Source organism: Heterocephalus glaber, unplaced genomic scaffold, assembly GCF_053883595.1.
Source record: "Heterocephalus glaber isolate CG9 unplaced genomic scaffold, H.glaber_assembly_v1.0 deba00001553, whole genome shotgun sequence".
Classification (NCBI taxonomy): Eukaryota; Metazoa; Chordata; class Mammalia; order Rodentia; family Bathyergidae; genus Heterocephalus; species Heterocephalus glaber.
Genome location: NW_028258344.1, coordinates 161,682 through 172,697, shown reverse-complemented (window position 1 = coordinate 172,697; position 11,016 = coordinate 161,682). Strand labels below are relative to the sequence as shown.

At 39.1% G+C, this 11,016-nt stretch overlaps 1 pseudogene; it reads left to right on the top strand.

Annotated features, from left to right (window-relative positions):
• Positions 1-571: 571 nt before the first annotated feature.
• LOC101697157 (DNA-directed RNA polymerase III subunit RPC4-like) lies at positions 572-2,073 on the top strand (annotated as a pseudogene).
• Positions 2,074-11,016: the final 8,943 nt, after the last annotated feature.

The window sequence follows — 11,016 nt, the reverse complement described above, 5'->3', positions numbered from 1 at the left end:
ACCCAAACTGGAAGATGTGGCTTAATGGTAGAGGTCTTGCCTAGCATGCATGAGGCCCTAGGTTTGATCCTCAGTATTACTTCCTACACACATGTAAAACAAATGACTCAAACTGACATTGTGGCTCTAGCTTCCTTTTCCTTGGTGCTGGGGATGAAACCCAGGGCCATGTGCATGTTAAGTATGTGCTCTACTGCTAGACTCCTTACCTTCAGAGGGTGCCTTATGCCATGAATATGAAAACTCTGAAAGCCACAGAATATGTGGGCCTTCTTTTATGCTCTAGTGAAGAATAGGGCCTAGTTATGGATTCACTGATGTCCTCTCTCTGTCCAGTCATGGGTAAGCACAATGATCACACTATCTCAGACCTCTGTGAGACAGCTATGTGCAGATTCCTGGGAAGAACAATGGCACTTGCACCTTGCCACATAATCTTCTGCCTGGCTTGGATGGAGACCAGTGGTGGGTTGTGTCAGAGGTGAAGTTGTGACCCATGATGTGGAGACACAGACTGGGCAACAGGTCAGAAGGAAATGTGGGTTTGAGCAGGGCCAGCCCCATGGAAACGATGAAGAGAAAAGGGAACTGGGCTAAGAGAACGAGGTGTTGGGCATGGGACCCTTTCACATCATCAACATCCAAAAACAGAAGAGGGCAATGGATGGAGAAACCCAGCAGATCCTGTGGATGCTGGAGAAAGATGACTTCATCAGTGACCCTGGGTTGAGGAAGAGCATGTGAAGCATGCCTGTGCAGCTCTGCTGCTGGCTCATTTCAGGTGGCTTTTTAAAGAAGCAAATAAGAACCAGAGGTTAAGGCTAAGCAGGGAAAAGTACATGGAGGTGAATGTACCCCTTATAATAGAAAAAGAAAAGCTGGGAGATGAGGAAAAAGAGGGCAAGGTGAAGGTTCCTCTGAGGACAGCCAGGAGACTCCAGGCCTCCTGAAGGATCTGGATGTGTTGGGTCAGAGGTGCTCAGGGAGCTGAGTCTTGTCAAGGAGGAGAAGATGCTGTTTCTCTAGCTGCTGGATATCCTCCTTGGCCAGCTGCCCATTCAGGACATTGAGCGTGTGGAGATGGAGGCACAGAACACAAATAAAGCAGGACAAAGACCAAGAATGTTCAATCAAAGCTCAAGTGGTAGAGGGCTTGCACCTTGGCTGAATGGATAGAAAGCCAGGTTAGCAAAGCAGGGAAGATGTAGCCCCTCCTGGGCCTGGTGACTTTGGATGGGATGATGTAGGGAACAGGGGAAGGGGACGTTACCAGAACCTCTGCAGTAAGTCCTAGTCTCCTGCGAGCCACGGCAGCACACGGCAAATTACAGGAAAGGTAGGCAAATGAGACTGAGAAGAAGCTGAGCTTTGGGTCTGATCAGTGCTGCTCTGGGCAGCAAAGACGAAAGCCCCCTAGCTTGCAGCACCTTTTATTCAGTACCTCGGGAGAAACAAATGCAACAAGTGAAATATAGAGTTCAGTACTTCACATTGGGATAAACAAGGTGTAACAAAAGGCTGGGGGGCAGTGGAAATCTAAGAACAATGAGGAACTATGCAGATAAAGATTTGGTTCCTCCCTGGTGTCTCCCGCAGGTGTGGTCTTGTCCTGGAGATTGCAACATGGGGGGGGGGGGGGTCACTCAGGTCTCAGTTGTGACCGGAGGCCAAAATGCAATTATGTCTGGAATGTCCTAGCTGGGCTGTAGGCAGGAGAACTAGGCCTACTCAAATGATTTTTCCTAGAATTATGTAGCATTGCTCCCAACAGGATGATGGGAACCACACATTGTTTGCTGTAGGAGCTGGTGTCTGCAGGCATTTGGGACAGTAGTTCAGGGGAGATGACAGTCCTGGGACATGTGCAGCACAGACTTGTATGTTCTGATTTTGAATCTTTCTTGGATAATAAGCACTAGCAAATGAGTAGAAGGAGGAGGATGGTGATTGTACCGGCAGCACACCCTGTCCCAGATGTCTTGTTGCCAAATCTGTGTGACCTAGAAGGGGCCTGTTGAGCACACCCAGTCCCGGCTGGCTTTGGTAACCGTCATCCAGTTTTCCCCCACCAGGTCCCACACAGCTTCCTTACCCAGAAACTGTGAAGGCATAACGATCTCATGCAGCATCAATAACAGAAGGCAGGGACATCCTTGACGCTGGGGATATATCCCCACTATTTTTGTTTTAATCTCCTCAGCTGACTGCATCTGTCTGAGGTAGGTGGTGCAAGCTCGTTCTCTTGCGGGTGGGGCAGCTGCAGGGGCTGGAAGTAAAGTGTAAGTGCTTCAGCTTGAGTTTCTGCTTCCTCCTGGGAGGCAAGTAGGGGAGAGAGCAGGGATGGAGTCTAAAATTTGGTCACTCAGTCTCAGTTTTGTGGTTCCTAGTTCTCTGTCCTTGGACAAATGACCCAACTTTTCTGAGCTTCACATTCCTCATTTGATGAAAATGGGGATGATACCTACCTCACAGGGTTGATGAAATATCAAGTGAAATATTGTGGTGGATGAAAAATCCTTGCAGAAGTCCAGACACATGTACCAATAGGTGCTCAATAAACATTAGTTCATATATATATCTGTAGGTGCTCAATAAATGTTAATTTCCTTCAAAAATAAAAAAACATGGGGAACTGTGAAAGCACTACATAGATGTTAATTATTGTCTTCATATCCAGTGGCAGGATATAAACTGCTTCATAGGTTTTGCTTTTTCAAGTGTACAAATAGTTTTGATTCTAGTTTTTCTATGATTTATGGCTCAGTTCTTCAACTTGGGTAGGTCACTTCCTCCAGAGAAATTAAGAAAGAAATGCTTCTTAAAATTTCTCCAATGGCAGGCTTCCACAAATTCAAAACCTCAAAGATTACTTAAAAATAAATTAAAACCAGTAAGTTTAATGTAAAGTTTTTAATCAATTGAAAAGTAGTAAATAGTAAAATTTGATCTTTAATACTTTTTTCATGTATGAACAGAGAAAAATTTGACAGAAGGCTAGAAAGTGAGCCCAAAGTTGTCACTTAAATACTGATCACAATGTGATGTGAAAAACTAATTTTCCATCATTGTTTTCATTGCTAGAATAGTAAAAGTAAATTTACCTTTGAGAGTCCTGTTGGATATGCATTTTCCAGATATGGTAAAAATGTCCATGTAAAGACTTCTGGATAAAAGTATGTTAATGTAGTATAGCATGAAAGCACATTGTATAGTTTCAGGTTCCATGTGACCGCTAATTTTTCAAAAACATTCACTTGTCAGATTTTGGTGTGGTATCAAAAATATTTTGCAATGATATAAAAAGGATAGTAAATATTTCTTCCTTTTTAAAGTATATATCTCTATATTTTCTTCCTATATTTCAACTAAAATAATATTCTTCAACAATCCAATTGTAGAAGCAGTAATGAAAATCCGAGTGGCTTCTATTGAGCCAAACATTTGAGGCCTATACAGTGCTTTTTGTCATGTGGGTGGGAGGAGCCCTTCTCATGGGCTGGAGGGAGGGATCATTGCAGAAGTAAACATAAGTAGGGAGAGGAAGTGATCAATGCATACGTAAACATAAGAACAGAGAGGAAGTGTTACTAAGAGTTTAGGGTAGAAGGCAAAGATTCAAAAATTGTTCATATGGTTCCTGATTTTGAAACTCACTTGTCTTGTGATTTGGGTTAAGCTCAAAGCTGAAAATTTTCTCTAAATTGAAAATTTTAATGATACCATAATACTCACTGTGTATTAAATGGAATAATTTGTAAGAAAAAAAAATGTTTGCCATTTTGGTGTATTTCTAGGAAAAACAAAGGACAGCAACATTTCTAGCTGAACCTGTCAAAGGCTCTGATTAATAAAGGGTTTTCACATTTTAGCTGAGATTTTCTGATTAATGCTTCAATGGAAAGAAGTTGTCCATAAACTCAGGACAGAGTGAATGGTCTGCTGATGGTAAGACAGAGCTTCCCAGGAGTTCAGCAAAGGGAGGAACCTACAGCAGGTTGATGTGGGTGGCAAGGAAGGCATCTCAAAGAAGCAAGGTCTGAACTGACCTAAAAGCTGAGCTGGTTTTAGTGAAGCGTTCCAGCTTATGGGGCAGGGCATTCCAGCTGAGGAAACAGACTATGCAAAAGCCTGGAGGAACTGAGAGTAGGAAGGTCAGGGCTGGAGGGGAGCATGAGAGAAGCCTTGGGAAGGGATTTCAGCCATATCATGAGGGCACTGAGCTTGAGGATTCAGGAATGATAGGATTTGCTCTTGGCAAAGAGATGCATGATGAGCCATTAAAGAGATTATTTATTCATTTATTTCAGAATGTGTGTGTGTGTGTGTGTGTGTGTGTGTGTGTGTGTGTGTGTGTGTATGCTGGGGATGGAACCCAGGACCTTACACATGCTAGCTGCATCTTCAGCTAGAGTTTTGACACAATTGTTTTGGCTGCAGAACTGGAAGACAGATTGATGGGAAACATCCCTGGAATAACAGTCAGAATAACAGTAGAGATTGACGCTAGAGATGAAGGTGGCCAAACTAATATTACTACAAATAGAGTGGGAAAAAGACTGCTTATTAATTTTTGAGAAATTCAATAGTTTTGTTAGTTGAATGTGAATGATGGGAAGTCAAAATCCAGCTTCTGTTGCGGTCAACCAGGTGGACACAGCAGGCACCTCATCTTGGTTATTGTAGTACTGGTTATCTGTTGTCGTTATACTTATTATCCAGACTCAGCAGGTTAATACAATATATGGTTGGTACCTCAGTTTCTGCAGGTCAGGAACCTAGGTGCCACTCAGCTGGCCATCCTGGTTCACAGTCTCTTGGGAGATTGCATTAAACTCTTGGTTGGGGCTGCCATCTCATGTTGGTTGCACCAGTGGGGGACCCAGCTCCTGTAGTTGTTTGCAGGCCCCAGTTGCTTGCCAGTCTGCATGAAAGCTGGTTTCTCTCAGAGAGAGTCATCCAAGAAAGTGTAACATAGTACCCAAATGGAAGCAGTGCTGATTAATCTGGATTGTCAATTTGGCTGGACTAAGAGACTCTTGGAGAGGTCAGTGAGCCTAGGCCACAACAGAGGGGAGGAGACTTACACTAGAGTGTGAATACTAGGAAGGAGGATCATCTGGAGGCCATCTCAGGCTGCTTGCTGGTTAGTAACTATGACTTATATTAAAGATGTCACTTACCTTAGCTTGTTCATTAATCAAGTATTACAAGATACTTTTTCAAATGATGGAAAATCATTTTCAACATCTCCTAAATGATATCACTAAGAAGAACTAAGGAATATCTCAGATCTACCATATACATTTTTTATTATTTTACCTATTTTTGGTCATTTCTTCCTCTCTCGCTTCTCACTTCCCTCCCTTTCACACACCCCCTTCTTTCGTTTTTATGGTCCTGGGGATGGAACCCAGACCATTGTACGTCTTCTACCAGTAAGTATTCCACAACTAAGCTACATCCTCAGCTTTCAGATTTGTTTTTCCTGTCTCTTTTCATGTTATACTTTGCTGGTTTTTATCTTCATATGGCACAGTATAAAATCTCAAGACAAATGTCACTCGCTTATAATGTTCTGGTGAAATGTCATTTCTCTCTAGAGTGAATCCTGATACCAAATAAGGTGACTGTTGTTGGCAATCTGATAAGAATTGTACGAATTAAAAACCCTTTGTTGTAAAATTCAATTCTGGGGAGCTGAAACACAATTACTTCAAAATGGCTTGCATTTTCCCCAAGACATGAATATAGGGCCACCTTTTGGAACAGTATCTTTTTGGGCAAAGCTGTCCACTTTTGTGACATAAATACATGTGGTGAGCCCACGCAGTGGGGCACAGAGAAAAGAATAAACTGCTCACACAGGCTGGGGGTCTCAAAGAATAGATCTTGAAATGGTCCTTTTCAGCTCACTTTTCACTCTTTTGGGCCCTCTGGTGCCTGTCCTGAGGTTGAACAAAGAGAGAGCAGAACAGTACCAGATGCTCTGGTCCCTGCAAGGCTGAGCCCTGAGCCCAACATGCAGTCAATACAATAACTATTTATACTGATCACATGTTAAAATATTTTGGATATATTGAAATTAATTTATTTTTAAACTTTTTGAGCAGTTACTAAAAATATAGTTAGTTTACATTCATGGTTCACATTATAGTCTACTGGAAAGTGTTGATCTACAAATACCGTACAGAATGGGCAGTCAGGTCCTGATCAGCTTAGTGCTGGTGCCTCAAGCTCCCAGGGGCAGTCAGTGGGGTCTGAAAGAATTATGCAAATTCATCCAAGATCATAGCCAATTTAGGCCCAGGACAAAGTGGTTGTAACAATCTAATGAAACCTTTAGCACATATAAATTATGTATACTACTTTACTTATCATTTATGTAATTCTTTAATTATCTGAAGGATAAAAGAATCATTAATTTGCTTCAGTTGAGACAACTGGAATGAACTGAGTACTATCACAAACTTCATTTGGAACTTCCTAAACTCCCCTGAAATACTGTGGGAAACCCACCTCTGTGCTTCTATGTATTTCATCCTTTATGCTATAAAACGAAAATCTAGTCATTTCACTTCTCATTTATAGGCTGGTGGTGGCTCCCTATTATCTAAGGGTGAAACCTAAATTCCTAATCATTTTATATTTAATTATAAGGTACCAAAAGTCTCCAAATGCAAAATAATGCTTTTTGTTCTCCACAAATCTAGATTTGCACTATCTAAGTAGGAGTCATTAGCAAGGAGCTACATGTGGCTACTGCATACCTGAAATGTGTTTGGTATAAGCCACAATGTGCTGTAAGGTTAAAACTTATGATAGACACTGAAGACTTAGAAGAAAGTGCGATCTCTCATTAATAATTGTTTATATTGATTATGTTGAAATAATTTGTACAAGTGTATTATTAAAATTAATTTCCACTCTGTATTTTTTGCTTTTTAAATGTAGTTACCAGTTACATTCATGGTTTGTGTTATATTCTACTAGGCAGTGCTGATCTAGATGATTCTTACTAGTAATATTCTCCAGTATTTCCACTGGGTACCTCACTTAATTTCACAATGGCTTCCTATTCAAAGCTGGAGCATTAACCTACTTTCTCTTGCTGAGAAGACAGTTTTGTCTTACAAGGTCTCTAGGAAGTGATAGTGGGTTAGGAAGAGTGAGTTGGGCATCCATGGCCCACAGGGGTGACACAAACTTGTTTTTCCGGAGAGCTCTGCTCCTGCTGCCTGTCTCAGGTCTGCTCCCAGACTGTTCTCATTGTCCTGCACATCACCGAAAGATCAGGGTCTCCTCCTCACCTTCCTACTTTCAGGGTGGCCTAGCTCTTTTGTGCTGCAGAGCCCTTTTTAACGAGGGGCTCCTCCCGTAGAATCTGTGGATATCTAAGAGGCTCTTGGATAGAATTCAGGCAGTCTGTGAACATGGATGGAAAACATTTAAAAGCAAGCTTCTTGGCTAGGAATGTAGCTTTGTGGCAGAGTGCCTGCTTAGCATGCGTGAGGCCCTGTGTTTGAACGTCAGCACAGCAAAACAAAAAACAAGCCTTTAGAAATACTTACATTTTGCCACTGATAGTAATTTATTTTCATTCACTGTTGCAATTTTCTTGAAATACTGTTTGCATATATCACTACTCTGAAATTATAGTAGTAGACCCTCCATTAAACTTTGCTATTTAATGTAGTAATAAAAAAGCACGTGTTTAGTATTCCACAGATTTGTTCTTAGTATTTCAATAACTACTTTGAAATAGTGGTGTTACTTTGGAATCCTAGGCTTTTTATACATTTAAAAGCATTTTTTTTTTTCTTTTCTGACAAGGGACCCTTGATCTTTCCCAAGCTCCAAAGCCTAAACAACTCCTTGCACTGAGGGTGCAGCAAGTACTCTTCAGCTTGGGAAAAGAGACCCAGCTTCCTCTCCAGCTGTAACTTCAGCCATTTCTGTGAGTTTAAGATTAACTGATGATTAAATATCCCTGGGCTTCTCTTCCTTTATGTCTTCTAAATGTTTTTCTTTTCTTGGAATGTCTTGTCCCAACTTGTCAATTTGGAAAACTTCTATTCTGCTTAAGTGTCTCCTCTGATAACTTGTCATACTGTTCATACCACGTCACACTTACTAGCTCCTTGAGGGATAATATGGGTCTTTATCATCTCCCGCCCAGTGCACTGTTTACCAAAGTGAGGTAAGTAGCATTTTTAAGGTAGTAATTGGGTAAATATTTTTCATATTAATATATAGATGTTAAAGGAATAGTAATTTTGTTTTCTGGGTTTTTTGAGACGGGGTCTTGCTATGTGGTTCAGGGTGGATTTGAATTCACTATGTAGCCCAGGCTGGCTTCCAACTTGCTGTGATCCTCCTGCTTCAGCCTTCTGAGTGCTGGGATTATAGGCGTGCACTACCATGCCTGATGTGATTTTTCTTTATATGGTAATATCTGAAATTCCTTTACAAATCAATTTTAAGTTTTAAAAAATTAGTTGAGTTAAAAATAAAGTATATATTGATAACATGATAGTAGCAGATAACTGAGTCTTCTTTTAAGTACTCTAAGATATTAACATTTGGAAAAATTAGTGATGTAAACAAAATTCTTTGAGTTATTTTTCCAATTATTTTACAAGTCAGATATGATTCCAAACTGAAAAGTTAAAAAATAGAATTAAAACAAGTTTCACAATATGCTAATTTTATATTATTGTCAAAATCTAAATGAATGAGTATTTTACAGGGAATTATAAATTATTTTAAAAATCTCATGAAGGCATTAGAAAACCTGAATGAAAAGATAAATTAAAAAATTTGACAATCAAAACATCTTACTTGAAAAGTTACTAGGCCCAGTTTTCAAGGAGTTGCACCAAGGATTCAATGAAGAGATATTACCAATGTTATTTGGGACTCAAAAAATGAAACTTTCTAAAGCATTCTGCCAGAATAGTCTTAGGCATACAAATACAAACAGAAACAAAAGTAAATTTACTAAGTGAAATCTAACAATGAACTAAAATAATGTTATGGTTTAAATATGAAGTTTCTCCAAAAATTCATGTATAGAGGGGTTGTTCCTCAATGCAGCACTGTTTGTAGGCAGGGCCTAGAGAGTTAACTAGATCATGAGGTTAGGGTCTGGATGAATTATTAGGCCCACCTGAAGAAAGAAGGTCACTGGGGTTGTGACTTTGAAGGGTATTTTTTGTTCTCTTGCTCTTTTCTGTCTACCTTCTGGCTGCCATGAAGCAAGCAGCTCTGTTCTATCACATCCTTTCCACTGTACTGTTCTGCCCTACCTCAGACCCACAAACAGTGCAGCCAGCTAGCCATGAAACCTCTGAAACTGTGAGCCAAAATAAACCTTTCCTCAAGTTGTTTAGGTAAAGTATTTTTTCACAGTGACAGAAAGCTGACTACCACAATACGTAATGATACAGTAGGATTTAATGACAGAAATGTGGGTATGGCTGAATAATTTGAAAATGTAATTTGGGGTTTACTACATTAAATAAGAACAAAACAACTACGAAAGGTAGTATCTTAATTCTAATACAAGCTACAGATAAATACTTCTAACTTTTCATTGCAAACTAAAATGCAAGGAACAAATGCCATTATTGTAACAGTCCTGGTAGTGGAATAGGAATTCCCAACCAATAGAATAGGAAAATAGTAAAAACTAAGAGTCATATATACTGGCAAAGAGAAAAACTTATGTATGGATGCCATGATTTCCTATTTAGAAAATCAAAGTGAATCAATTAAAAAACTAATGAAAGAATTACTAAAAAGAATTCAGTAAGATGATTAGATATAACAGAAAAAAACCAGCATTCTAAACAGACAGTAAACCTGTTAGAAAATGTAAGAAAATAAGATCCCTTTCAAAATCAAGCAAAAAGTGTGAAATACCAAGCAATAAACTTGGCAAAAAATAATGTAAGATTTATACAGTAAAATGGTATAGTTTTAGTGAAATACATAAAAGATCAGAATAACAGAACATTAGTTAACAGAAGAACAATTCCTTGAATAGTAAAATTCAATTTGTTGTGAGGATACCACTTTTCCTAAACTGAAAATTGAAAATCTCCAGAGAGTACTTTCGAGGCTAAGGCAGGAGGATTGGAGTTTGAGGTCAGCCTAGGCTACACAGTGAGTTCAAGTTGTCTTGGAATATTGAGTAAGACCCTGATTCAAAAATCAAATAACAATTCTCCAGAAGACTGCAGATGTAGCTCAGTGGAAGAACAGTTGCCTAGCATGAGTGAGGTACTGTACTCTATCACAAGAACTGCATGTGAGGAGGAGAACCCAAAGGATTTTAAGAATAGAACTTGATTCTGATTAATAATGAGGGAATTCACATCCATGAGCACATACAACAAAGACTACAGTAATCAAAAACATACAGCACAGAAATGGACAAGTGGATTGAAGGAAAAGAACAAACTTCAGAAACAGCTACATTAGTTTCACTCACATGTGGATTAAGGTTAGATTTCAAATTAAAGGTTATTTCATTTAATAGAAAAATAGCAACTAGTTTGAAAAAAACTTTGACTAACATATGTGTTTAGCTAATATATGAAAAACTGCTCACATCATATTAGCAAATCAGTACATACAAATTAAATCAACTTTGTTGTTTGATCAGATTAGTAACAATAAGTGAAAATATAAAATGGTTTTGAGAGTGTGAGAAAAATGCCTAGGTAGTAATATATATTTTTGCAGATCAATTTGACATTATATACCCTATAAAAACAAATAAGGATGACTGCTGATTGAAAAATTTCACCTCTGGGAAGCTATCCTAGTTAGAAATATACCCTGAAGGCAGCACTAGCTGCAAATGCAAAAGCTGTTAATTTAAATGTTCACAAGTGGGTCATGGTTAAAGTAATTCTTATCAATTTGTACTTATGTGTCTGTTAAAACCAACAGCACAAATATCTGTGCACTGATATAGAAAAATTTACAAGACAGTAAATTAAAAACATAACT